Genomic DNA, 24,492 nt, shown 5'->3' on the forward strand with positions numbered 1-24,492 from the left:
CCACTTGTTGGCTTTAATTATTTTTTGGACCCTGGATAGGCAGTTTTTCCTTCCTGGGCCGCTGGCCTTTCCTGGCTTCTAGACAGATCTACTGTTGCTTTCTATGAGGGGATAGGTCCCAAAAACGAGGTGCAAGGGGCTGGGGATTTAGCTCAGCACATAAGCGCCTGCCTTGCAAGAAGGCAGTCATGAGTTCAATCCCCGGTACCGATAAAAATGAAAAAGACAAAAAAAAAAAAAAAAAAAGAAGATGAAAAGAAAACAAGACAGAGACAAGGTTATGGGATCAGGCGTCTCTAGAACTGAAACCCTGATTACAACTTTCTCTGGGTTTTTATTAGAATCTTTTCTTTATGAAGAACAGAAGTGGATGCCTGAAGGGTAAAGTTCCGCTAAGTGGTAACTAATAGTTTATTCTAGGGGTCATCTCTGGCTGTGTCTGGCCTTCATCTTTCCCGTTCTTTCAGACACATCTTAACAAAGCATCTCATGCTGCCCCAGCAGCATTCCACTGAGACACAAGTTTTCTGCATTCATTATCTTAAACATAATGTATTTTTAAGACTTCAGAACAATCATATGTCCTAGTATAACACAAAGTCCCTGAATTGAACAAAGGTTAGACTAGTTTAAGTTAATCTGTTGGCCACAATTTACTTCTGGTTGGTTTCTGTCTTCTTAGTCCAACCAGCTTGAGATCCCAAACTAGCAGAGCTGGAGGGAAGGGTTCTGACCTCTGAGATCCCCCATCATCATTTCATGGGTGTCGGAACCCCTGGCTGAGGAGGTTCAGTGATTTACTCCCTGGAACCAAGCTCAGGTCTCTGGGGTCCCTATGTACCGGCAGTGAGTGCGTACAGAGCTGATTCTGCTCAGACGCTCAGTACCTGTGCTGAGCTGACTTCATTCTCAGGAGACCTTCTGAGCTCAGCCTGCAGACCCAGCTCAGCTGCTCCTCCTATTTCTACTTCCTGTCTCAGACAGTTCCCCCACCCTTTCCCTTTAGGGAGTCACCTCAATATCTGTTTCTTTTCTTGTGTTAAATTAAAATTTAATTATGCAAAAAATATATTCGTGCTGGGTGTGGTGGCACACATCTGTAACCCCAGCACTTGGGAGGCTGAAGCAGGAGGATCCCGAGTTTGAGGACAGCCTGGGATATATAAGTAAGTTCAAGGTCTATAGAGTGAGACCCTGTCTCCAAAAAAATTCATATCCTATTCTTATAGTAAATGAATCTTATAGCAAAGTCCATCCTTTCTACCACTAGATATATACACTAAGGATCCTTGCACAAGTGCCCTGGGAGACAGGTGCAAGAATGTGCAATCACTACTGTTCGTATTAGCAAAATAGAAAGAGGGAATGGGATAGTGGATAGACTGACAAATTGTACATCTACCCAGTGGAGTCTTTACACGGTAGGATGCTTTAAGAAAATGAGAATGTGACATCTACAGGCTACTTAAAAACATAATTGTGTGCAACATGAATATTTTTAATGCCACTGAATCATACATTTAGAAATGGTTAATATGGTAAATTTTATGTGTAGTCTAACTACAGTAAGAACAAACACATACATGAAAAACCATAATCTTAAACTGGGAATGGTGGCACATCTCTGTAATCCCAGCACTCTGAGGCTGAAGCAGGAGGATTGTAAATCTGAGTCCAGGCTGGGACACTTTACAATGTCGTGACTTAATGAGACCTTGTCTCACTATTAAAAAAACAAAAAGGTCTGGGGATGTAGCACAGTGCAAATGTCCTGGGTTCAATCCCCGGTACCACAAGAGAGAGAGCAAGAGACTGAGTGAAGGAAGCAAGACACCAAAAGGGTTTATTTATGCAAGATAGAGTAAGATTCCATAGACAGAAAAGGTCAAAAATAGGTAAAGCAAAGTATTTGTCATTGGGTGGGGACGTATATAGACAGTAGAGCCACGAAGTGTGGGTGCAGTGGACACAACCCAGGGCTGCTGGCTCTGGAGAGAAGGGTGTGATCCAGAGCTTCTGTGTTATTTATTTATTTAGGTATTTTGTCATTGTATTATTTTTATTTAACAGGTATAGTAGGATAAATTGAGGTACTGGAAATGTGTGTCAGGGCAAGAGTTTTTTTCATACTTAAAAAAATCATTAGTACATGTTTGCAGTACATAATGATGGAATTGGTATATGTACATAATAATCTCAATTTTTTATTTCCCCTTTCCCTTCACCCTCATTTTTATTTTTACTTGCCAGAATTGGACTTATTTATCTTAAAAGTCTTTGTCTAGTTAATTTTTAAAAATTTTTTATTTTTTGTCTTTTTCCTTTTTTATTAGTACCAGGGATCGAACTCACGACTGCCTGCTTGCAAGGCAGGCGCTTATGCCGCTGAGCTAAATCCCCAGCCTCTTGTCAAGTTAATTATTATACACACAGATTAACAGTCAAACAGTCCAAAAATATATAGAACAATTATATTAAATCAAGGTACAAGGGGCTGGGGGTTTAGCTCAGCGGCATAAGCACCTGCCTGGCAAGCAGGTGGTCATGAGTTCGATCCCTGGTACCAATAAAAATGAAAAAGACAAAAAAAAAAAAATCAAGGTACAATTTTAGATACATTGGTCATGCTGAATTATAAGAATTTTTTCTCTTTCCTTTTTTGAGAGCTTCTTCTAAGTTTCTAAGAATGTTCTGATTTTTTGGGTATATGTATATAGTCTTGGTTACTTTTCTCTCATTGCTGAGATAAAATACTTGACACCCAAAATGAAGGAAGGAAGGATTTACTTAGCTTACGGTTTGTGGAGGTTTAGCCCATAATCAACTGACTCCAAGACAGGTGCATGGCTGAGGGGCAGCTGCAGCAGAAGGCACAAAGCAACAAGAGCAAAAAGGGCAAAAGCGGGAGGGACGAGAAAAACTCCTTCCTTCCCTTTTATTATATGCGAGCTACCCAGGGCAAGTGTGCACTCATATCACCAATCTCAGCACTAGACAATGAACCAATCACAAACTCTAGATTCAGCAATCTTTGAAAGGTCTGTAGAAGCTTTGAGGGAACAGCCAGATACAAACCATTAAAAAGGATTGGTCTGAAGATGGCAGCAGGGTAGAATGGCTCTCTGAGAAAACTCAGATGCTAGAATTTAACACCATGGAGAAGACCAGAGGAAAGAAAAGGGAAGAAACTGAGAAAAAGAAAAAAAAAGGAAGGAAGGAAAAACATGGATGACAGGCTGGAACCAGACATTCTCACTGGGGCCCGTCCTGCACTGTGCTGGGCACACCTTGGAGTCAGAAGAAGTCGCAGCCGCCAAAATCGGGAGTTGGTGAGCCTAGGGCCCTTGGCGGGAGGATGCAGCGCAGCGGAGAGTGGAACCAATGTGGAGAGCTGCATTAATCCCTGGTGAGTGCTAGGAATTGGGTCCTGTGGAGGGGGTGACTGGCTGGGTGACATACTGGAGTTGGGCAGGACGGGCCTGATCCCAGAACCGCAGTGTTGTCAGTCAGCCACTCCTGGCCCAAAGAGGACTGGTGGGATCTGCTTGGGCTGGGTCACGCCCCTGGTCGGGGCCCAATAGCCAGGGATGAAACTGCCCAGAACCTGACATCCTCATGGCACAGAGTAACGTGTTGAAGACACTCGCCAGTTGACTGCCTCAGATGAGAGGGGCCAGCCCACATCCTCCCTGCATGCACCTCACAGATCAACAGTAAACTGGAGAGGGCAGCAATCCCCTAGCCAGCGAGCTTCACAAAAACCATAAGTAATATGGAAAGGGCCTGAGACTTCCATCTGTCTGAAACAAACAGAAACATGACAAGAAAAAGCCTCCAGCTGCTGACCCAGGGAAAATAAGTCCAGGAGAGGTAAATACAGAAGAGATCCAGGGCAGCAATCATGCAATATCAGCCACAGCATCAGTGGACATAAATAAATACTTTCGTGACCTCACAGACGAACTTAAAACTAAAATTCTAATCCAAGTGAGGCAAGATATAAAAAAATTAATAAAAGAAATGCTAAGCCCCTCTCAATAAGACACAGATGGAAGAATGGAGGAACCCAGAAAAAGGAGAGAAACCTTTGATGAAGAATCTAAACAAAATCTAGAATACATGAAACAGATCCAAAGAGATTACCAGGAAATTAAAAACTCCATTGAAAGCTGGCAAAATTCCTTGACAGAAACTAAAGTTAGACTAAACACACACTTTACTGCTGAGTTACACCTGGAACCACCACCGATCATTTCGTTTTATACACAGAAAACCAGTCATCTTGTTAACTAGAGAATGGATGTACAGAGGCTTTATAGCCATTTCCTTGTTTTGTGAATGTGGAAGTTGTTCCTAACATTTCTCTGTTACCGTGGCACAAAACATCTTGTATTTACCTGTGCACTGGGGCCGTATCTGTAAGAACGGTGATAGAGAGCTCTTTAGAGACCGAATGCCCAAACTGAATTGCAGTTAAATCTGAATACTGAGGTTTTAGCTTAGAAAAAACAACTCATACACTTGGTTCGTGTGCTGACGGAAAGGGCTCTGTGTGCTGTGGCACACATGCCACAGATTCACCATCACTGCTCTAGAACGGCCACTGAGCACTGGAATCCCCGAGTTGCCGAATCATAGAGTGTACACATTTGTCTCAGTGACCAACGCTGGCAGTGTGCCCTCCACAGTGGCTCCCACCAGTCACACTGCCTGCTTCCCATAGAACAAACCCTGTGGACGGTTCCACCACAAAAGTACTATCTCCTTGTTATTCTGGGTACATTCTTCAGCTGACCACTGTGGCCGTGACCCTTGGCTGCTTGTGTTTGTTCAGTTGTGACTGATGTCTGTTTACCCTCATGTTACCATATGTTCTCTGAAGCCCACCCCTGGTTCTTCTCCACCAAATCCAGTCCTGACCCAGCTGGATTTGGGGCGCTGCTCATGTCTGCCATCTGCTGAGGCCAGGAGGAGCCTGCCTTGGCAGGGAGTCTCTCCTAACCCTCCCCAGATCCTTGGGCAGGCGTCTCCCTTGCCTTGGGGTGAGTCCCTCCTGTCCTCAGGAGGCGCCCTGGTTGCGTGGCACCGAGAGCCCTTCTTCGGTACTCAAAGCCTCCCTAAAACTCACGGACCTCCAGTCAGGTTGAGGGCTCCTCAGAACATGCTGCTCATTTATTTATTTTTGCAGTGCTGGGATTGGTACCCAGGACCTTCATACTGAGCTACATCCCCAGTACTTTTTCATATTTTGTTTTGAGACAGGGTCTTGCTAAGTCACTAAATTGCCCAGGCTGGGCTTAAATTTATAACTTTCCTGCTCAGCCTCACAGAGTGCTGGGATTACAGGTGTGTGCCACCATGCTGACCCTTTTTATTGGAATAAAATGAGTCATTTGTCAGTGATGTTAGTAAATTCAGAAACATGCAAATATCACCACTTTCTAACCCAGAATATTTCCTTCTCTCCTGAAAGAAACCTCATCCTCATTAGTGGTCCCTCCAACTCTCCCTGTCCCCAGGCCTTCCCAGTCACTATTGGAGTATTTATGGATTTGTCTATTTGCAACCTTTCATTGAAATGAATCATACACTGCAACCATTCGTGTCTGGCTTCTTTCATTTGACATAGTAGCTTCAGAGGTCATCCATGCTGTAGCCTGTGTCAGAACTTCATTCCTTGTCATGCTGAAAAGTACCCCACTATATGAAAATGCATTTCATTTTTTATCCATTCATCAGCCGAGAGACATCTTGGTTGTTTCTAGTTTTCCGCAATTTGGAAAAACACTGTCATGAGCATTCATGTACAGGTTTTTGTGTGAATTTAAATGCTTTTTTTTTGAGACAAGATTTCACTGTGTAGTTCAAATTGGCCTTGAACTCAAAATACAGCTCCGACTGGCTTTGTTTGAACTGTCAGTGATCCTCCTGCCTTAGTCTTCCGGGTGCTGGGATTGCAGGCGTGCGCCACCACCCGGCTCTTGTATGTGTTTTTTTTTTTTTTTGATTGAACGTGTATTTTGAATGTGTTGGCAATACCTGCTGTGGAACTGCTGAGTCAGACAGCAGCTCTGTTCAGCTGTCTGCAGTGCTGACGAGCCGTTTCCCACAGCGGCCGCGCATCTCACACCTCCACCCGCAGTCCACACTGAGTCCATTTGTTCTACGGGCTTGCCAGCGCACATGAATTTCTGTTTCAAAAAATTCTTACCTACTTTTGACTGAGACTTTCGGAAGTCACACTTAGTGGATGTGACGTGGTACGTCATTATGTCGTTCTGATTTTGATGTGTAGTCTCTGAGGACTACTAATATTGTTCATCTTTTCACTGTGTTTCTTGACTATTTGAATATGTGTTCTCTGGAGAAATGACTATTTAAGTCCTTTACCGCTGTGTAATTATTGAATTGCAAGAGATTTTAAATGTATTCTTATTACTAGACCCTTATTGGATGTGCAATTTTCACATTTTGTGTGTGTGTGTGTATGTGTGTGTGTGTGTATGTGTGTGTGTGGTGCTGGGTATTGATACTGGCTTTTCATATTGAGCTACATGCTCACCTCTTTTTATTTTTTATTTTGAGACAGATCTGGATAAATCACTAAGCTGCCCAAATTGGACTCAATCCTTCTGCCTCAGCCCCCAGAGTGCCTAGGCTGCAATCAGGTGCCGCCACACTTGGCTTCTGTTCTGTGTTCTGTTTTGTTTTTTAAACAGCGTCTTGCTAAGTAGTCCAGGCTGGCCGCAAACTCACAGCAGTCCTCCTGTCTCAGCCTCCTGAGTGGTAGGATAACATGTGTGTGCCACCATCCCTGGCTGTAGGGTCTTTTTACTTTTTTTTTTTTTTTGGTGCTTGGATTGAGCCCAGGGCCTTATGGTACACTCGCTACCATTTTTTGCTTTCATGATAATCTTCTTTGATGCATTAGACCTTTAATCTTCAGTCTAATCATCTGGGTTTTTTGTTGTTGTTGTTGCTGTTGTTGCTTGTGTTTTCAGTGTCGTATGTATTTGAGTGTTTTCTACCCAAGTATGAATCAAATGTCAGATTCTCAAGAATCACCACTTTTAACCCAGAACATTTCCATCTCCCCTAAAAGAAACTTCATCCTCATTGCCTTCTAAGTGTTTCATAGTTTTAACTCATATTTAATTCTTTGATCTATTTTGTTTTTCTTTACAGTTCCTTTTCTTTTTTCTCTCTTTCGTTTCCTTTTTTCCTTCCTCCTTTCTCCTCTTCCTTCTTCTCCTTCTCCTTCATCCTCTTACACTTCCTCTGCCCCACCATGCCTCTCCCTTCTTCCCTTTCTCCCTTCTATCTTTCGTGCTAGGCAATCAAACCCCAGCCTGTCCTTGTTAGCCAAGAGTTTTACCACTGAGCCATACCCCTAACCAGAGTTAGTTCTGCTTATGGTTTTGTGAAGAGATCAACTTTCATTCTTGTATCTATAAATGTACAATTGTCTCAGCACCTCTTGTTGAAAAGACTATTCTTTATTCACTGCTCTTGACATCCTAATCAATAATCAATGGTTTATGCATTGATTCTGAACTCTCAATTCCCTCCTCTGTCTCTGCTTATCTATTTTGTTGTTTTGGAGATGATCGCCCTACGTAGGCCAGGCTGGCCTGGAACTCAGTGACCCACTCACCTCGGCCTCCATGGGATTACATGGATGTGCAACTATGCTCCGCTAGACTCTCAATTCTGTCCCACTGATCTATTTACTTCTTTGTGCCAGTATCACAGTTTTAATTACTGTAGCTTTAAAGCAAGTTTTAAAGTGAGGAAGAATAAATCATCCAACATTGCTCTTTTTTGAAATTAATTTGACTATTCGGTGCCCCTTGCATTTGCATATGAATTTTAGGTTCAGTTTATCCATTTTTGAAAAAAAAAATAGCTGGAATTTTGAGAGGGATTATGCTGCATCTGTAGATGGAACTGGGGAGCACTGCACTTTAATAAAGCCATGAAAATTGCTGTCTTTTGTTTACTTAGGACTTCTTTAAGTTCTTTCAACAATACTTCATAATTTTCAGTGTGTAAGTTTTTTCTCTTTTAGTTTCGTTATTAAATTCATTGCATAAATCATATACATTCTCCTATTGACATTTTTGTCATGAATAAAAGCAACAAAAATAATGTAATAGCAAGATGTGCTCTACATAAACAATCACATAATAATAGAAAGTCTAGATTCCTATAAAGCAAAAAGATTAGGAAGCAAAATATGAATAATATTGTATGCAGGATATATGCAAATGTGTGTGCAGACAGTATACTCATACCATTGCTCACTTAAGTTCTTTTTTTTTTTTTTTTATCGGTACCAGGGATCGAACTCATGACTGCCTGCTTGCAAGGCAGGCGCTTATGCCCCTGAGCTAAATCCCCAGCCCCCACTTATGTTCTTTTATGATGCATAATTTCTTAATCATCCATTTGTAAAATAAGAATATTAACAGCAAATCCAAATCACATTTATTTTCACAATATCAAAGCTAAACTCAAAGAAGCAATTCCACAGATTCTAATTATTAATTGTTTCAAAAGTAAAAGGCAATCTTAATATTTTTAACCCTCTGAGTAAGGTCTGCAAAAAGGGACATATTATTTTACTACTTTTGGAAGTCCAGGTCCCAACTCGCACGTACATGGCATATGTAACAAGAGAGCCAACAGATACATCCCTGCCTATCCATATACAGCACGTCAGTGAACCGGGTTCTTTCTGCTTCTAGCAAGCCTAATAAGCCACTCATCAGCACAGAAGCTCAGACGTCATGCATCTGAAGTACTAAATTGGCTACACATCCATTAGACATTTCCAAGTCCCTGCTTCTAACATTTTTAGTATATCTATTACATACATCAGGTCATTTAAAAAAACAGAAACATATACCCAGTCTTTGCAATTAAACATTTTTATAACATGAACAATGTTCTGACATATTTGAATAAACATTTGAACTAAATGTTTTTTCTAAATATAATTTATGTAATTAAGGATTTTTAAAGCAAAGAGGTCTTAGGTATACGATCTATACAAACTTACAGTAATGTATAGTCCGAATAAAGATTTTCTTCCTTTTATGACATGACAAAATAATTGTTTTCTGGGTAATGATATGCTGAGGCCTAAGGTTGTAGACACTTTGAAAGCCAAACAGCTTAGTGAAAAAATTACTGTTCACTTAAAAGTGTGTCATCTCATAACAGACCCCTGAACTTTCAAATTTACATGCAAGAATACATTTACATCTTATGTGTCTAGGAAAGATGGACGTTTTATATTAAAAAAGCAGTAAAACTTTAAACCCACCAATTTATTTACAAGCCATTACTTTTATTAGAAAAAAATGCTTCTCAAATGTTGGCAACAAACCAGGTAGAGACACAGGTTTGGTTATATTTCGGGAGGAGGAGCAGCCCCTTCTTGCCATGGGAAGCAGAAGTGTTGGAGCTACTGTGTAAGCCGGTCTCCTTGTACACAAACCAAGCATTTCTGCCCCACAGTATCATCTTCAGGAAGCCAAAGATCACAGTTAGGGATCCCATACTTGTCACAGAACCAAAACGACGCATTATTAATGACTGTTTACAAGGCACAATTCCTGAACAATCCTGGGACCTGTAGCTACTTTAATACTGTAAGAGCTTTAGCCCAGGCTGAAGTACTCACCAACCACAAAAAAATAGCAACAACATTAACAACAGAGTTAGTATGGGAAGTTTATGACTATCTCGGTACAGGTTCGTGTGACCAACATAAAGTGGAAGGGTGGCCATGCAGAACAAGAACACGAGGACTGCAAACGTAACAGAGGACTGTGTAGAAGAGGAGTAACCTCCTGTGACTTTCCCAGTCTACCTCACACATTTGAAGATGCCTGATTTAACCTGAATGAGTAACCAAAAGTAGCTGTAACAGTTTGATTCTCATTCAGCTTGGAACAACTCACTAGAATTTCTGTTTTGCCCTTAAAATCTCCACAGGTGGCAAAAGGGAAAATGGCAGCGATCCACTCCAGGACCTTGATGAAGCCCAGTGGCTCCTCCAGCAGGACCAGGCTGAGCTGGTAGGTGGACATCCTCTGAGAGAGGGGGAGAGTGAGGGCAGCGGGGCAGAGGAGGAGGCGGAGTGTAAGTCTTGCAATTTCTTCACTAAGTTCATTTCTAAGTTTTTGCTGTTATACTATTGTAAATGGAATGCTTTCCTCTAATTTCATTTTTAAAATACTTTTTCTAATTTCATTTTTTTTTTTTTTGATACCAGGGGTGAATCTTACAACCTCACACTTGCCAGGCAAGTGCTTAAGCCACTGAGCTAAATCTCTGGCCTCTAATTTCTTTTCTTTTTTTAAAATTTCTGGCCTCTAATTTCATTTTCATAATTTTTTTTGGGTTTTTTTGAGACAAGGTCTCACTATGCAGTTCAGGCTGGCCTTGAGCTCACTTTGTAGCCTAGGCTGATCTCGAACTTGCAACGATCCTTCTGCCTCACCCTCTCAAGTGCTGGGATTACAGGTGCGTGCCACCATGCCTGGCTTTTAATTTCTTTTTTTTTATAAAGGATTTTATTTAAAGAGGAAAAAAAAAAGCAAAACAGAAAAAAGGGTAGAAGTAATACAGAATTTAAAAAAAAAACTAAGGAATCACTAGTTGATAAATTACATATTGTCATCTTAGAAGTTGCTGTTCAAGTTACAAAATTAAAGCATACAAGTGGACATCTAATTTCATTTTTAAATTTGTGCTTTGCTTCGAATTCCCTAGACACGAAAAAAAAAGTTGTGCTTTTCTTGTGTTATGTGCTGACTTTGTTTTTTATCTGTTTGTTTCACTTATTTGCTATGTGCCCCAGCCTGGCCTTGAACTCACTACGTAGCCCAGGCTGACGTTGAACTTGTGGTCATTTCCTGCCTCAGCCTCCCAAGAGTTGAGATTACAGGCCTGCGCCACCACATCCAGCAGGTGTGTTGACTTTGACGGAGGCCAGCGTTTTCTCTGCAGAGCTGGAAGGTGATGCCTTGGGGCGTGGGCGTGTTGTTATGACACTATGTGTGCCACGGCTGGGGCTTTTCTGTCACTTATCTGAGGTACAGATGGAGAGTTTGAGGCTGTGACAGGAAGGGAAACCTGTGACTCACTTTTCCCACACTCCCTTTGCTTCTTCCATTGGCTTCCATCACCTGGAACAGTAGGAGAGGAAGAGTGGGCTGGTGGCGCAAGCGTCACCATCTACCACAGCTGCTTCCTCTGACCTTTCATTCCTACAAGGCTTTGGGGCGCATCCTGAAGGGACAGGCACTCCCAAAGGGCAAGGGCTGTGCTGTCACATTTTACTGTACGTCTTTTTGTGTATGCCATTTGTGTTTATTCTATGCAGAAGTGTCTGTTCAAGTCCTTTGACCCTGCTTAAAGTGGGCAGCCTTTAAGTCATACCAGAATCGCAACTCTGTTGGTCTCATGTCCACAGAGGGCTGTCAGTGGGAAGGGCAGAGGCAGGAGTCTGGCAGCTGGTGGGACCTAGGAGTCTGGGAAGGTGTCTAGGAGCAGTCGGATTTGAAAGTTGACGGTGCATCCCTGCTGCCTTTCTCTATGGGCCATCTCTTTAGTCACTTACACTAGCTGGAACAGCTGCTCAACATCTGAGATTCTGTTTCCAGTGTAGCTCGGGGCTGTTGGTGCTTTCTATGTAGAGCGGGCAGCAAGAGCAGTTATGTCTGGTCACCTGGGTAGTTGCACAGGGTCCACCAGGCCCTGCCTTCTCAACCAGGAGGGGGATAAGGCAGTGAGAGAGCTCGGGATTCTTGAAATGGAGCAGAGCTCAGAGCAGGAGGGAGAGTGAAGAAATTTAAGAGGAGTAGGAGGAAAGGGAGGAGGAGGAGCCCTGGTGTGGACAGCGGGCTGCTTCTCGGTTAAGAGGGCTCCATTGCCCTCTCAGGCCAAAGCAATGGGGCCAGTTGGTGAGTGACTGCTGGAGGAGGTGGGCACTGGGCCTCTGTGTGTTCTGACATTGGAGGACACAGATAAAAGCCCTAGTTACTTGGTTTACAAACAGATATTAGTCTATTAATGTAACTCGTGTGTTAGAGCTGGGGATATAGCTCAGTGGGAAGATGGGTGCTTAGCATACACGGACCCTTGGGTTCTGTCCTCAGTAACCCCCTAAACATATAATCAATGTTAAAGTCTAAAGTTCCTTGTGCCTTTAAGTTCAAATTGCAGATTTTGTTATTCTATGATGAATCTAATAATAATTGAGAGTCATTTTGTGCTTCTTCAAGGCATAGATTTTGTTATTTATGATATAGTAAGACAGTTATCTTTTTTTTTTTTGTCTTTTTCCTTTTTATCGGTACCAGGGATCGAACTCACGACTGCCTGCTTACAAGGCAGGCGCTTATGCCGCTGAGCTAAACCCTCAGCCCCAAGACAGTTATCTTCACTTTCTAAAATTAAAGTTTGAACAATGCAGATTCCATTAACAATAAATTCCATTATAATCACAGACCAATGAATTCTCTTAAATATTTTGTTTTTCCTTCTATTTTTAGTGTCATTAATTTTACAGAATGTTGCATTTCAATATATATATTTTGATCTTATCCACCCCTCTTTGCTCTCCCTGTACTCCCCCCACCAGATTCCTTTCTTTCTGCCTGAAAGTCTCCCTTCTCCTTCTGTTATATTCTTTAGATTTTGCATAGTAAGGGAAAACATGTGATACCTGTTTTTCTGAGTCTGATGTATTTTGCTCAACATGTTGACCTCTAGTTCTATTTATTTTTAGTTTTAAAATTATTTTCTTGCAAATGACAAAATTTTGTTCTTTTTGGGGGGGTATCTGGGAATCGAATTCAGGACCTTGCACTTGGCAGGCAGATGCTGTGATGCTAAGGTATATTCCTGGCCCCCAAACTGTGTTCTTCATATACTGTGTTTTCTTTATCCATTCATCTGTCCGTGTCTTGGTTATTGCGAATTGTGCTGTGATAAACTTGGATATGCAGGTGTCCCTGTGACTGATGTCAGTCCTTCAGTATATGTCAAGGAAGCTTGTAGCTGGATCATATGGCACTTCTAACTTTAGTCTTTTTTTAAAACACATGCCTGATTTTATTTATTATTTATTTACTTATTTAGAGACCAGAGATCGAACTCACAACCTCATACTTGCCAGGCAGGTGCTTATGCAGCTGAGCTAATCCTCCGACTAGCTTTAGTCTTTTGAGGGACGTCAATACTGATGTCCATAGAGGCTGTACTAACTTACATTCCCTCATCCTCCTCAGCATTCAGTCTTCTGTGCCTACTGGAGTGAGGCGGTATCTCAATGCAGTTCTGCCTTGGGTTTCCCTATGACTAAAGATGTGATCATTTTTTCATATACTTATTAGCTATTTCAAATTTCTGTTCAATTCATTTACCCATTTGTTGACTGGGCTATTGATTTTTGTGTTAAGGTTTTGGAATTCTTAATCTAAATATTAATCTTTTTGGAAGAGTAACCGACAGATTTTATCCCATTCTGTAGGCTGTCCCTTTGCTCTGCTAGTGGTTTCCCTTGTGTAGAAACCTTTTAATTTGATTGTATTTATTGATTGCTACTGTTATTTCCTGTGCCATTGGAGTTCTAGTTAGGAAGTCTTTATCGGTGACTTCAGGTGTTTTTTTTTTTTTTAAATTTTATTTAAGGAGAAAAAAAAGCAGAGAAAGGGTACAAGTTATACAGATTTACAGAAAAAAATAAACAGTAGGAAATCACTAGTTAATGGATTACATATTGTCATCTTAGAAATAATTGTTCAAGTCACAAAATTAAAGCTTGTAAAGTGGACATTCCAACAATGATACTACAAAACTTCAGGTGTTTTTTTCATAGCTTCCATTAGCAGTTTCAAAAATTCAAGTCTTATACCTAAGTCTTTAATTCATTTTGAATTAAGTTTTGTACAGGGTGAGGATAGGGACCTAATTTCAGTCTTCTAAAGTGGATATCCAGTTTCCCAGCACCATTTGTTAAGGAGGATGTCTTTCTCCAATGTTTCTATTTGTCCCCTTTGTCAAGAATAAGATGGCTGTAGTTGTTTGGATTCATTTCTGTGTCCTCCATTCTGCTCCACTGGTCTCTGTGTCTGTGTCTGTGCCAGTACCATGCTGTTTTTGTTACTGTGGCTTTGTAGTATCATTTGAAATTGGGTATTGTGATGCCTCCAGCCTTGCTCTTTTTGCTTAGGTTTGTATTGGCTATTCGGGGTCTTTTGTGTTTCTATATGAATTTTAAGATTTTTTTCTAATTCTGTAAAGAATGCTATTGGTATTTGTTGGGGATTGCAATGAATCTGTCAATTGCTTTTGGTATTATGACCATTTTAATAATATTAATTCTGACAATCCTTGAACAAGGGAGATCTTTCCATCATCTAGTGTCTTCTTCAGTTTCTTTCTTCAGAATTCTGAAATTTTCTTTGTAGAAGTCTTTTAGCTCCTTGATTAGATTGGTCCCTAGGATTTATTTTTGAAGCTATTGTAAATGTAATTGTTTTCCTGATTTCTTTCTGTTAGTTCATTATTAGTGTATAGAAAAGCTATTGATTTTTTAATGTTGATTTTATATCCTGCTACTTTGCTGAATTTGTTTATCAGCTCGAAAAGTTTTTTGGTAGAGATTTTAGGGTCCTCTAAATATAGGATCATGTTGTCTGCTCTCTTAAATATTTTAAACTGCATCTCTAAATTTAACATACTTGATTTGCTTTTTAAGTACCCAGATGCATGACTGGACAGACTTCTGACTCTAACAAGAAAAACATCTCTAATCTCTAATAAATGTTTACATAGAACGAATTTTAATGTCTTAAACATTATAATTCTGTTTACAGTCAACACGTTTTATACCCTTCAGTTTAGAATCATCAATTGAAGTGATTATACCTTTTAAATCACACATTTTATATTATCTGTAGTGCTGGGGATCAAATTTGGGGCCATGTGCATGTTGGGCAATAAATTACACTACATTTCAAATAGCATGCGGAGTGAGGAGCTCACTTCAAAAGTCAGGCCATGTGCAGTTCCGGGAGTGGGGACAGAGGCCCCAGCAAACCCACTGTAGGCTATGCGGAGTGAGGAGCTCACTTCAAAAGTCAGGCCATGTGCAGTTCTGGGAGTGGGGACAGAGGCCCCAGGAAGCCACTGCTCTGCATCTGTGGTGGGCCTGAGAGCAGTGAAGTCCATCAAAAAACATGCTGGCTGTGACGTGGGGAGCAGCAAGAGCCAACAAGAATCTGTGTCCTTCTTCCCCTCCCTTCCTGATTGCATGGACTGCGTGCAAACAGACGCAGTGTTCTGCTGCACACAGGCCTGGCCCAGAAGTTGGAGGGTGGGGGATCCGGCCTGGGCTGCCATGCAGACACAGTGAGCCAGCAGATCAGTGATGACGTGAGCAAGAGCAGCCAGGCCTGGCACGTCACCCTGACCTTAGGGCACCATGGCTGCACCTTCGATTCTGCTATCTGCCCTGCAGACCTTGCTCGCTTTTCTTTGAGGCACACACTAAGTCAGAACATACAACCCAAGCACGAGGGTTCCATCTTAGCTAGGTTGGAGTAGTACAAAGCAACCGAGTTAATGGCAAATCTTCCTCGGGTTAAAAGGATTCTTATTTCCTAGGGGAGAAATTTCACTATCTCAAGCAGAAAAGCTGTGACTGTGATATAGCATTCTGATTTCAGGAAGGCTGACTGGTTTATTTGTCAGAGATTTGATGCCAAATCTGAGCCACATATTTGTCTAGGTGAATCTTCTCACCTAGGGGATTCAGTACTCTCAATTCTCTTGAATGTACTTTTAAATTTAATATTTCTGATGTTATCCAAGTCCATACCCCTCTGGTAGGTTTAGATTTGTAAACTGTCTTCTACTAGTGTACCTGGAAGTCTGGAGTCCCTACCTGAACTGCAGGCATTCCTGGTGACTCTTCCTTTTGGCCTGACTTTTAAATTCTTTTATTACTCTTCCTCTCTGGTTATGTACTCTGTACATATTTTAATAAAACCTGCAGAAACCTGTGCACCTCTTCAGGATTCAGCTCGCAGCTTGTAATGATTCGAATGGCCCTGACTGAGCCCTGGCTGGAACTCCGCAGGGCTGCAGGAGTAACTCCAGAGAGTGCAGACTGGAAGTGCGTGCTGCATTCACCCAGGATAGGGATCTCACACACACGCGGGCAGATTTCTCTTTGGAGGAGGGGAAGCCAGCAAGAAACAAGCTCTCACTGCAGTGAGAGGGGCAAGTGGTCTTCCAGGTACTGATATAAGGGCAATGTAGGCCAGCTGCATAACCCCCCAGTTCTGCCTCACTTCCTGAGCAGCCTCTGCTATACAGTCAGCACCTGTCTGGTTTGCAAGGAAGCAGAATGCTCCCTGTCCCAGCTGTCTGGGCTTTGGGTGCCCTCTGGTGGCAGAATAGTGATTTTGATCTTGAGCATGTCTCAGGTCCTCTAGGGTACCCAGTTCGAGCTCCTACACTGAAATGTAAGGGCGGACCCAGAGCTCAGCGGCAGAAGGTGTAATAATCAGGCACAAGGCCTTGAGTTCAGACTCTGGCACCGAAGGGGCAGAGATGAGGATGTCTGCCGTTGCCCAGGGCTTTCCTGTGTTTGGAGTCGGCTGGCATGTGACCAGGGGTGGGAAGAGGCCCAGGGCAGGGAACTGATATGAGCAGAGAGTCTTGATCCTGAGGACTCTGGGACTATTTCTCATTTGACCTAGCAGAAATCACCAGAGCATTATTGAACCTTAAATGCTTGTCTTGTTTGGCCCACACTCTAGACCACTGGTTCTTTTTTTTTTTTTTTTTGTCTTTTTCATTTTTATCGGTACTGGGGATCGAACTCACGACTGCCTGCTTGCAAGGCAGGTGCTTATGCCGCTGAGCTAAATCCCCAGCCCTAGACCAGTGGTTCTTAATTAGGTTTTGGAGGGGATCAAAGGGCCCCTTTGAGCACTGTAAGAAAGACGATGTTCTTTAGCTGGACACAAGCCTGTAATTCTAGCAGCTTGGAAGACAGTGGCAGAAGGATCACAAGTTTAAGACCAGCCTGGGGAATTTAGCAAGACTCTGTTTCAAAATAAAACAATTAAGGATTAGGTTTGTAGTTTAGTGGCAGTGTGCCCTTGTGTCCAATCTGTAGGAGAGAGAGAGACAGAGAGAGATAAGAGAGAGACAGAGAGAGAGAGAGAGAGAGAGAGAGAGAGAGAGAGAGAGAGGAAATTTCCTTTAGAAAGCAATATTGTGAATGGAATTTCAAGGAGTTAGTGGTTGCTAGGATCAGGTACCCTCATGGTGTGTACAAGCCCCTGTCCCTTGTCCCTGTTCCTGTGAATTTCTCCAAGGCTTGATGCGTGAGGCACTATGTGTGCTCTGAGGATGTAGACAAGGTGCACTTAAGGACAAGCTCTCCAGAGAGGAGGAAGCATACAGGATAAAATTTCTTCTCAAGGTAAACAGCATAGGGGCTGGGGATTTAGCTCAGTGGCATAAGCGCCTGCCTTGCACGCAGGCAGTCCTGAGTTTGATCCCTGGTACCGATAAAAAGGAAAAAGACAAAAAAAAAAAAAAAGGTAAACAGCATCAGCTTTGGACACATGTAAAGGCTGCCTTGTGTTGTGAAATAGACATTACTTTTATGAAAATATCTAAAAAGACAAATGACAGCAATAGGTAATTTACACAATCTCAAAGTTGTGTAAATGGAGGAATCTGAATGAAGTGAATGGCAAGCCATTCTCTGGAAGGATCTACTGAGGCAATTCTTTTTAAACTCCAGTTTTGGCCAGTTGCAGAAGGTATGAAATGTCTCTTGCAGTTTCAAGCCCAATTCTTGTCTGAAAATAAAGGAATTAGAATAAAAGATGCTTAAAAGTAGACTAAGAGCTACTTAAGAGACAAGGTGAGCCAGGCAGGGAGGTCCATGTCTGTAATCCCAGTATTTGACAGACTGAGGCAGGAGGATCACCATGAATTCAAGACCAGCCTGGCTTACATCGTGAATTCAAGGCCAGCCTGGACTGCATAGTGAGACCCCTTTCTTAATAACAGGAAGGGAAGGAGGTGAGATGGGTGCAGATGTAGTGTATTTATAAATCTGGTGCTGTTTAGTATTTTGATTAAGATGGATGCGAGGTCCTCTGTTGAGAACAAAGGGATGAGGCAGGACTTAGAAGGCTGAATAAAGGAGGTGTAAACAGCCAATGCTTGTAGGGAAAGAGCAGCTTGGCTGGAAACATTCAGCAAAGACGCCAGGCAGAGTTGAAGACCAGTGGTGACCACGAATTCAAAGTAACAAAACATGCTGAAATGTTAGATCACCCCGTGTACTCAGGGGCCAGTTGTAACTGTAGAGAAGGAAAGAGCTCAGTTCATCCAGGATTCGGGTGTTTTCCCTAAAGGTGTATTAAAATTTAGAGAGGCAAAGGAGTTTATAGTATCTATGACAAAGCAACAAAAACAATGGACTGTGGAATCTAAGGTGAAAAGAAGGGAAAATGGAGGAGATGGTGGCTGAAATCAAACAGAAGGGGCAGTGGAGAGACAGCCACTGGCACAGCAGCTGGGCAAAATTTGAGGTTGTGGTCAACACCCTTGTATGTGTGTGAAATGAAGGAAAAACAGTTTCAGAGATGATTATACGAGAGAAAGCATGTGATTCAAAACCTACAACTCTGTACAAGGTTTGCTTTTCACTGGACTTCCAGCTTCTTTTTTTATTGGTACCAGGGATTGAACTCAGGACTGCACGCTTGCAAGGCAGGCGCTTATGCCACTGAGCTAAATCCCCAGCTCCTGCTTCTAGCTTCTTGAAGGTGGGAACTGTGCCTCAGACATCTCTGTGCCTACCATGATGCCTATGAGCCCTGGGAGAATGGAGGGATGGACTACTTTCCCTTGAAGATTCAGGCTGTGTGATAATTTTCTGGGCTCTCTAGTATGGAAAACAGTCAGCCACTTAATATTCTTGTACACCAGATACATGTACACAGAACAACCCATTGGCCCCACATTGGAGAGACTGACAGAAGAATACAGTGACCCACAACTCACCGGAGCAGGAAGCCGTGAGGGGACAGGTATAGAAGCCTGTCTAGACCTCACTGCAGATGGGAGGAGTTTATAAATTGTAATCCCAGGGAAAAGTTATTGGAATTCTCGCAAGAAAATTCCAATCTACTACTTCCAGTGCAACCCATGGTGAGAATAACGAGACAGTTGTGGGGAGCCAAGGGGTCCTAAGTCTAGTTGGAACAAAGACTAACTGGAACAAAGGCCATGACTCAGGCCCAACCTGGGTTTTATTAATTCATGAAGAGGGGAGTGACTGCAAGAGTGGTGGGGTGCTGTGAGCTGGGCTTAGATAGGAGGCACAATGGCACCTCTGCAATATGCAGAGAGGTGTGCTCAGAGAATACTGGATTCTGGTAACAGGTAGCAGGATCTGCATAACACAGTTTGAGGAAGTATCTCGTGTTTTGGGTCAGCTGCTTTTGCTCTGATGTCTGGCCTTTACTGCCCTGGGACTCACTGCCTCTTTCTTGAAGCTCAGTCCCAGCTGAGGTGTGCGGGTGGTCCTCCACAGGGAGGGAAGTGGGAACTTTTTATTTGGGGAAAGTTCATAAGTTTATATTTGGGGAAACACTCACATTCTGTGTGAAGTGAACTCTTCCCTGTATGCACAACCAGATCCCTGTGTACACACCATCATGTTGGTGAACTGCTGGAGGCGTGGCGTGGACACATCTGGCAAATGAAAGTCCACGGGGCACCAGGCATCAGAGTCCTCCAGGCACTGTTATGAATTTACTTCCTGTAACCCCACCAAATTCTCACAAAGGATATTGGAGAAAAGTTCTCTCATGTTTCTACAAGGGAAGGGGAAAAGGAATCATTTGAAAAATACTCTACAACATTCTATTCTTTCTAACAAAATATGCCTCGAGGAGAAACTTTAGCTAGAGCCTAAACTGCTGGGATTTAATCAGACTCTAAGTGACCTGGGGGAGAGAAATACTCAACCCAATTCCTTGTGTTTTACCTAAGGAGAGGAACCCAGGGAGTACTTGTGAAATTCACAGTCCAAAAGCTCATGTTCACCCAAAGATTGAGACCTACTTCTGGGTCTATAGAAGACTTTCCTTCCTGTGATGTCTTACCACTGCATACTAAAGGTCTATTTGTAGTAGTTCCTTTTCCTTACTACCTCATGTCTGGCTACTAAGAAAAAATAACAAGTCATACTAAAAGCAAAAAGCTTGGTCCTGAATCAAGGCCGGCAGCTTCCTGATGCTGTTGGTTTCAAGCAGGAGCCTAAAGAGATGTCTTTCTATGGTCTGTTGGCATTTCAGAACTTGGGCAGTGAAATGGTCAATTCATTAGAAAGAAACAGCTGGAAGCAAACCACCCTCTCCCACCTCCCCGCCCCGTGAGCGGCTGTGAGCATGGCAGGCTGCAGCGGCCCAGGATGGGAGCCTCTGGCGTTTACTGGGACCTGAAGTACCAGAAAACCAAGCAACCCTTCCCCCCCACCTGTTTTGTTTTGTTGAGCTTCAGTATACATGAAGGTGTGGACAGCTATTTTGAGGAGAACTGGAGACTCTACGACAGCCATTGGTGACTTCCCTATTGTCTGATTTTGGAGACCTAAAACGCCTTTCTCATTCAGTTCGGATTGGTTTTATACTACATTGTTTTGTATAAATTCTCTGTATGTGAAGACATGGATAACTATTTGGAAGAAAACAAGAGACAATATGATAGATAGTGAAGAACTCAGGTCATCTAGCTTTGAAATTTATATCTCTTATATTGCTTATGTCTTATTTTGTTCTGTTTTGTTATGTTTAATTTTAGCCCCTTTAAAATAAAAAAAAAGCAAAAGCTAATCAACCAGCCAACTAGCCAATCAACCAATAACCAACCAACCAAATAAAAAACAGTTTGAAAAGACAGAGAAAGTCTCAGAACCAGACTTAGACAAGGCAGGATGTTTGTGAAATTATCAGACTGGGACTGTAAGACAACAGTGATGGTATACTAAGGACTCTGAAAAAAGCAGATTATGTGCAAGAACAGATTAGCAGGGCTGGAGATATAGCTCAGCAGCTCGGCAGCGCGGTGCCTGCCTAGTGAGGTCATGAGTTTGATCCCTGGTACCAAAAAACAAGAACAAAAACAAAAACAAACAAAAAACAGGTGAACAATGTAAGTGGAGAGGTATAAGTTCTGAGAAATAACCAACTAGAGAAGTTCCATGTAAAACACTGGTAGAAACAAAGAATGCTTTTGACAGCTCATTAGTGGAATAGCTATTACCCGAGGAAAGAAACTCTGAGTCCAAGGATTTCTCCTTTGAAACCTCCCAATTTGAAAGGCAAACAGAAAGAGACTGAAAGCTACAGAGTACAATATACAGAATAGAAGTATGCAAAACCTACCCAAGGTGTAACATGCATGAAATGGGAATTGCACAAGGGGAAGAGAGAAAAGGAACAGAAGAAATACTTGGAACAATAATGACTGGGAATTCCCCCAATTAATGTCAGACCCCAAATCAGAAACCCAGGAGGCTGAATGCCACAGCAAACCACTCATCTTCAAAATATAGAAAATGAAAAATAAGCTTGGCATGGTGGTGCATGCTGTTGTTCCAGTTATTCAGGAGGCCGTGGTGGGAAGACCACTTGAGCCCAGGAATGAAGGCAGCCTAGGCAACACAATGAGTCCTTGACTGAAAATAAATAGAAAAGAACACAGAGAGAGGGAGAGAGAGAGGGAGAGAGACAGACAGACAGATATACAGACAGACAGAGAAACAGACACAGAGGGAGACACAGAGACAGAGAAACAAGAGAGAGAGAGAGAGAGAGAGAGAGAGAGAGAGAGAGAGAGAAGCTAGAGGAAGAAATACCTTATCTAAGAGGAACAAAAGCTAAAAGTTACAACTAACTTCTCAGAAATCATGCAAGCAAAAAAGAGAAATATTTAAAGAGAAAAACCCCACCAACCTAGAATTCTTTAGTGTACAAAATTACTCTTCAAAAGTGAAAGAAAAAGAAAGGCACTCTCAGACAAACAAAAATAGAAACAATTTGTTGTGGAGAGACCCATTTTGATAGAATATTAAAAGAAGTTCTTTAGAGAGGAAGAAAATGGTACAGATCAGAAACTTGGGTCTATGTGAATAAAGTGAGAGCACTGAACAATGCATAAGAGGAGAAAACAATAGTTTTGTTACTCCGAACTGATATACCAAATGGTTGTGTGACACTGGAGAATGAATCCAGGGGCACTCTGCCGGAGAACTACACTTGTAGCCATAGTTATTTATTTATTTAAAATTTTAAATTTTGAAATAGGGCCTCGCTAAAGGTACCCAGGCTGACATCAGATTTTCAATCCTCCTGGTTCAGCTTCCAAGACTGATGAGATCCAGGTGTGTATCAACACACTTGGCTTAATGTTATTTGAAAGTGGACTTGGATTGGGTGTGAATGTATATTGCAAACCCTAGAACAATCACAAAAAGTTTTCTAAAAGAGTGTAACTGGTAATGCTAAGAAAAGATAAAATCATATAAAATGCTTAATTAAGAATCACAAAAGGCAACAAAAGAGAAGACAAAAATAGTACTGTTGGAGGAGGAGCAAAGATGGCGGATAGATAACAACTGGCTACAGAGGCTCCCTGAGATAGTCTACTTAGAATTCAACATAATACAGAGTGGGGAGCCCCAAACAGAGGGAGATGAATTCTCTCATCCCAAGAAGAAACTAAGGTGAGAAGAACCAACCAAACATACAGTCCAGGTGCTATTATTGGAACAGCTAAAGGTTCAGTGTTCCCACCACAGTGGGTGACTTACTGACCATCCAAGGCTCTGCCACAACTTGCTAGCCATCCAAAGTCCCACTGTTTCAACTCATTGGAGGCACAGTTACATTGAGTTCAGGGGTCGGTGAGCAGAATGGAGAGCTGAATTGGTGCCTACATTGACCTGTGGTGAGTGATGGGAGTGGAGCCATTCCATAGAAGGGGGGCTCCGGCAGATGACATTCTGAGACTGGGCAGGACTGGCAAGTACAAGGGGCAGCAGTGACTTCAGTCAGGTGTTCCCTTCCCAAATGGGATTGGTGGAGTGAGCTAGGCCTGGGTCACGTGACCTGGCTGAGACCCAATAGGTTATCTCTTAGCTGACTTTGCTCCCTTCTTGTAGATTTCCTTAGGTGACCCGTGCTCCTGGCTTTTCCAAACTTCTGGGTTCTCCACTGCATCTTTGGCTTCACACTCACAGCTTCATGCACTGCCTTCTCAGGGCACACTGCTTGGCCTCCCAGGCCTTCTGAAATTGGGTTGGAAGTGTTTCAAATCTCAGAACTCTTCCATTCTCTACCTAAAACCAGCACCATGTGGATGATACTGAAGTCTGCTGCCAGCTGGAGAAGTAGCCAGGCTTTTTTCTCTCTTGGTTGGAGGGTTCAAGTGTGAGCCAGGCATTCTGAATCCAATTCTGAGGATATTTTCTATGCTGCTACCATTGTGGACCATCATGCTCTGTGGTTTTCTCCTCAAACCAAAGTCTTTGACTTTTGCAGTTTTGAGGTTGCAAAGGTTTGAGACTGTTAACTTTTTGTGATTCTTTCAGGCCATCTTTTATATTCTCCTGTTCCTTCTCAAGAATCCACATTTCCTCAACTCTGTCTTTGCAGTCTGCAGTTTTGTTGGCGTTTCCTTTCTGGCCAAATTCACAGTATTCTAAATCGTCTTGTTGGGCTCTTTGCTCTTGACTGTCAACATATATCTGGCTAAAGGCCCCCAACAATAGCTATGCCACCTCCTCAACTGTCTTGAAATTTCTTCTGTCAGATTAATTAGTCTGCCACACTTAACCTTACACTCAGGCAAATTCTCTAAACATGAGCAAAATTTGGAGAAACTTTTTGCCAAGCTATAACATACATCATCTGGATTCCAACAACCGATGCATGCTTCTTTGAAGTGGAAACCTCCCAAACCTGATCTTTACCAGCAGGATTTCTATCAGCCTTCTGGTCTTCTGAGCTCTGACCAGAATCTCCCATACAGAACAGCATAAGGCATTCATTCCTCCAGCTCTGCTCCTTCAGGTGACATCTCTGAACCTTGCCTAATTCTTCCCATCAGCCATTCCCAAAGGCTTTTGAACCACATGGTCAGGTACAGTCACAGCAATGACTCTACTTCTCTGGTACCAAGTTCTGTCTTGGTTACTTTTTTCTTGTTGCTATAAAAAGTACCAAGTTCTGTCTTGGTTACTTTTTTCTTGTTGCTATAAAAAGTACCCAAAATGGAAGAAATAAAGGTTTATTTAGCTTACTGTTTGTGGAAGTTTTAGTCCATAATCGGTTGGCTCCAAGGCAGGGTGGCTTGGCACCAGAGCAACTCTTC

General features: G+C 42.4%; 1 non-coding gene and 1 pseudogene across 1 annotated transcript; one reads left to right on the forward strand and one right to left on the reverse strand.

The window, feature by feature from the left end:
* Positions 1-9,372: 9,372 nt before the first annotated feature.
* LOC100713333 (synaptophysin-like protein 1) lies at positions 9,373-11,195 on the reverse strand (annotated as a pseudogene).
* Positions 11,196-20,321: 9,126 nt separating this feature from the next.
* LOC111755055 (small nucleolar RNA SNORA2/SNORA34 family) lies at positions 20,322-20,457 on the forward strand. The gene has a single exon (XR_002789644.1). It is a non-coding gene; the product is annotated as a small nucleolar RNA SNORA2/SNORA34 family (small nucleolar RNA).
* Positions 20,458-24,492: the final 4,035 nt, after the last annotated feature.

The sequence above is a fragment of the Cavia porcellus genome, unplaced genomic scaffold, assembly GCF_034190915.1.
Source record: "Cavia porcellus strain 051 isolate PalLab524CR breed Dunkin Hartley unplaced genomic scaffold, mCavPor4.1 scaffold_27, whole genome shotgun sequence".
Lineage (NCBI taxonomy): Eukaryota > Metazoa > Chordata > Mammalia > Rodentia > Caviidae > Cavia > Cavia porcellus.